The 4,273-nt window shown below is 42.5% G+C and overlaps 1 long non-coding RNA gene across 2 annotated transcripts in view; it reads right to left on the bottom strand.

The window, feature by feature from the left end:
• LOC102379356 overlaps positions 1-3,813 on the bottom strand; it is a 12,598-nt gene extending 8,785 nt beyond the window's left edge. Inside the window, exons 1-3 of one of the 2 annotated variants that reach the window (XR_003094388.1) lie at positions 3,756-3,813; positions 2,571-2,682; positions 94-130 (exon numbers count right to left, since the gene is read on the bottom strand). This is a non-coding gene — a long non-coding RNA (uncharacterized LOC102379356). Of the gene's footprint in view, positions 1-93; positions 131-2,570; positions 2,683-3,755 lie in introns of those variants that run through there. The other variant, XR_003094387.1, reaches the window with a different exon arrangement.
• Positions 3,814-4,273: the final 460 nt, after the last annotated feature.

Raw genomic sequence — 4,273 nt, 5'->3', positions numbered from 1 at the left:
GAGTTGAGATGAGACATTTCATATAGAAAGAGTGAAACATTTGGAAAGGAAAGAAGAGAAGATAAGATGTACAGGTACTTCTCACTTAACGTTGTCCCGGTTGACATGATTTCATCATAACATCGTTGATCTATTAGAGAACATACTCATTTAAAGTTGTGCAATGTTCGGTTATAAAGTTGTTTGGCCACTGCTGGCTAGTAGGTAACTACTATGATGTAATTGGATTAGCTTAATATCACTTTGCTTAAAGTCACATTTTTCAAGGACATAACTGCGATGTTAAGCAAAGAGTAGCTGTACTGAGATGGTTTGGAACATTCATCAGTAGAAATGAGAGCAGTATATTGCTTTCCTACTCATGCCATGCCTTTGAAGACCTGTTCTTGTCAAATAGAATTTCTGCCTGGACCACTGTTGTACTCAGAAGAAGTTAAAACAATCATCATTATAAGAAAAGATGCCCCCCACTTCCCTCACCCTTGAACTAAAATGAACTAACTCCTTTTCTCAGATTTAGAAAAAAAATTCCTTTCTGGCAGATAACTGGCCTGGACAAATTTAGCCTGAAAGATGAAAGTTTCATAAGCTTCCTAAGTGGCTGAAAACAGGAGATTATAATGAAATATAATGAAAACACACAGGCAACCTTTGCTATAGCAGTCATTAGAACCATAGTTATAATAATTTTGGTCTTTTCCCTTTTGCAGTTCTTTTCCCGAAGTATACATAAAAGCCCATAATTTCTTGGCCTAAGAATCATAGTTCCATGTGTGCAACTACCCTAAAAATAATAATGAGGTAGTGCAGAGAATATTATAACTGCACAACAGTCATGACAATAACAGTCAAGTTATTTGCATATCATTTACAATATCAAGCCATAAAATAAGAATATTAGTACAGCTTCCTCCTAGTTACCACTGCTTCCAGTGCAGTTTACTATGTGATTATCTCCAACTAATGTTCATGGTTTCCTAGTAACAACGTAAATAACGTGTGTCCAATCTGTGCACATCAGCTAAATACAGGATTTACAGTATCAGTGTAAAACAAGTGATTGCAGTTATTTGGTTCTTAAACTATAACGCTAATTTACTAAATGTTTCCTTATGGTTAAGAGACCTAATTTTCTGTTTGATGTACTGCAGAACACACTAACCATACTTGTATATATTCTGAATGCTTGAGTGTTTTAAAAATCTAATTTATTTTATTCTGATTGAACATAATTATTTTAGACATATATTATGTACATTATGCCATGTTCTGTTAATGCACTGCTAGTATCATTTTAGGCCCTCTGCCTTATCTATGGTCCTAAAATAACAGTTTAGTGCATCCAATCCAGGCAAAAGTCTTGGGCTAGGGTGTACTAGGTATTGACCAGGAAATGGTAAACACTTTAATTCTATTTTTAATATTATGATTTATGATGCTTCCTAATATAAAACTGTTTTGCTTCTTTACTAATCATGTATGTCTCTTATTTCTATGTTAATTTTATTTTTCATTCTACAGGAACCCAAAGCATTTTCCATGCACTGCCGAATCATTTCAGGAGTTATTGTGATGAAGCACACATGATGCATAAGAGAAGAAAATCAAACCCTACACTCCATGCAACAGTATAAGGCAAAAAACAAAGAGGAGACATATATTCATTTTGAAATGCCGTGGAAATGCATGTGTGTATTACCTATTTATTATTTGCATTATGTCAACATTAACAGGGCTTGATATGGTAATTTGGGTCAGGGCCACATGGATGTACAATCATACACAAAGATTTGGCCCCTACTGCAAAAAGCTTTCAATCTAATTTAAGCTATAATGTCAGAATTCGATGTGACAAATGGTTTGAGGGAAGAATATATCAACACAGTTACCCTTATCAACTAGATCTGTAATCTTGTCAAAAAATATCAAGGTAATTTGACAAGATCTATTTATCAACAAACCCTGTTGACTGGTATTCTTCTATTTTTCAACTTTATTGACTATTCCACTATATATTTCTGGAGTAGAGGTCAGATTACTGGCCCATATAAATTCAGGTCATATTAATTACCTTTTAAAAATGCTGGTATGATGCATGTTTTCAATCCCATAGAAAACCTCGTTACTTTTCATAATCATAAGAAATATATAAATGTCTGGAATTTCAAGGTAAGATTTGGAACAAAATTCTATCAAAGCATAGCAAAAATTATATCTAGGGTTATGATAAGAGAGTTGCCACCACCTGAGGCAACAATGGAAGGCATATATAAACCTCTACCATAAATACACCATGATTAGAGATCAATTTGGTTTCAATCCATGTCTAATTTTAAGGAAACTTTTGAAATTGACATATTTCCAAAGAATACAAGTATATATATCATATATGAACTACACATACATATACACCCCCATGTGTGTGTGTGTGTGTGTGTGTGTGTGTGTGTGTGTGTGTGTATATATATATATATATGTATGTATATACAATACAAAAAATATTTAAACAAACATTATTATGGCTGTAAACTTAGGGAGTCAAAAGTTAGTGATGCAAAAATTCAGTTTACCTGTGAGGCGTGTCCAGATAAGTGTGCACATGTGGTCTGCAGTGCCATTCATGCATGCATTCATTGCATTGCCAGTTTGCAGTACAGTGGCATTTTTTTACACTCGGATCTCCTGGTGCCAAAAAACCCCACACCAGAAAAAAAGCAGAGTTGCACATGTGGTAGCAACATGCACTGCCCGAAGATAGAGCTTAGCTGGCCAGTCACACTCCGGGAGCTGGCCAGGTTCCACAAACCCAGATCACCACTGCTCCAGCCCTGGGAGGCCCCCAGGACCCCAGATAAGGCTCCTGGAGCTGGCCCCAGCCTCCCCTAACCCACTTGATGCAATTTGCTGCACACCAAAGTGTGTGTGCAGGGGCATTCCCTAGAGAGAAGTAGCAGCAGCACAAATATGTGCCACAGGTATTTGTCCCTGGGGAACGCATGTTCCCGCTTGTGGAGATGCACCCATGGGGTGCAGCTCAAATAGAAGCGGTGCAAATTGGAGCCAGGGCTGTTTGCCTCAGTGCACGTGCTTGGACGTGCACTTTGTTGAGGAGCAAATTGTGCCCCTTGGGGCAAAATAACCCTGCCTGACTCCTCCCGGATCTGCAGCCAGGGGGAGCTAGAGCTAGAGCCCAGGGCCAGCACCTGTGCTGTCCCCAGCAGTACAAAAAGCTGCCCTGGCAAATAGCTCAGGGCTACACGCTCTCAGGAGCTTCTCAGGGAGAAGCCTCTGGAAAGAAGTTGGCCATGCCCCTTCCTGTCCCAGGCTGCTGCTTCTGTGGCTGGTTGCTACAAGCTTGGTCTCAGGAGCTTCTGGGGAGAAGATGGCTAGGTCCTTTCCTGCCTCTGGCTACTATTAGCTGCTGGCTTAGTCTCAGAGCTTTTGGAGTAAGTTGGACCCCTTTCTGCCTTGGGTGGCTGCTGCTGCTGTTTGCTGCCCCCTGGGAGGGGGTCCTCTGCTGCATGCTGCTGCCCCCTTAGGGAGGAGTCCACCACACTGCACCACACCCTAGCACCACACCCCAGCTTCTGCACTCCTGTTCCGGCCTGCTGCCCAGCCTGGCACCATGCCGTGGTCGGGGGACAGCCTGGGGAGGGAGCCTGTGCTGCCTGTGGGCCCCTGCCCTACCATCGCTGCTGGAGCCTAAAGGAACCTTGCCTGCCCCAGCTGCCTTGGCAGGCCACCCCCACCTTCACCTCCACTTTCACCAGAAGCACATCCTGAGTGACTGAACTGGAAGGCTCCTACCATCGCTGCTGCTGCTGCTGCTGCCCCCTCTCAGGAGAGAGGGAGATTCCCTGCTGCACCACCTGACACCACACCTGCACTGGATCACTTCCTAATTGACTGAGTGCTTCTACCTTCCCCCACAGCTATGTCACTGCATCTGATCCTGATTTGTCTTCCTTCCTGCTGCTGAGTGACCGGCTGGAGGCCTGAGGGGCGTCTGGACAGATCTTCCACAAACAGCCCCTCCAATGCTCCAGCCATCTTTTACAACTGCCTCAACAGCCTTCCAAGTATGTTTTATGCCCTTGTGTGGTAATTCCTGTGGTCCACTCCCCCTGACCTGGTGTTGGTTGTGTGGCTGAGTAAGCCAGCTCGAGTTTCTCCCCAGCCCTTGTATGTATGGGTTTTTTTCCCCTCCCCACCCCCCACACACACACTCAAAACATAGGCCTCCTAGATTTTTGGTTGTTTTAATTCTCTATGA

Source organism: Alligator sinensis, unplaced genomic scaffold, assembly GCF_000455745.1.
Source record: "Alligator sinensis unplaced genomic scaffold, ASM45574v1 scaffold248_1, whole genome shotgun sequence".
Lineage (NCBI taxonomy): Eukaryota > Metazoa > Chordata > Crocodylia > Alligatoridae > Alligator > Alligator sinensis.
Note: the sequence above shows the minus strand (reverse complement) of the source record. Positions and strands in the feature narration are given on the sequence as shown.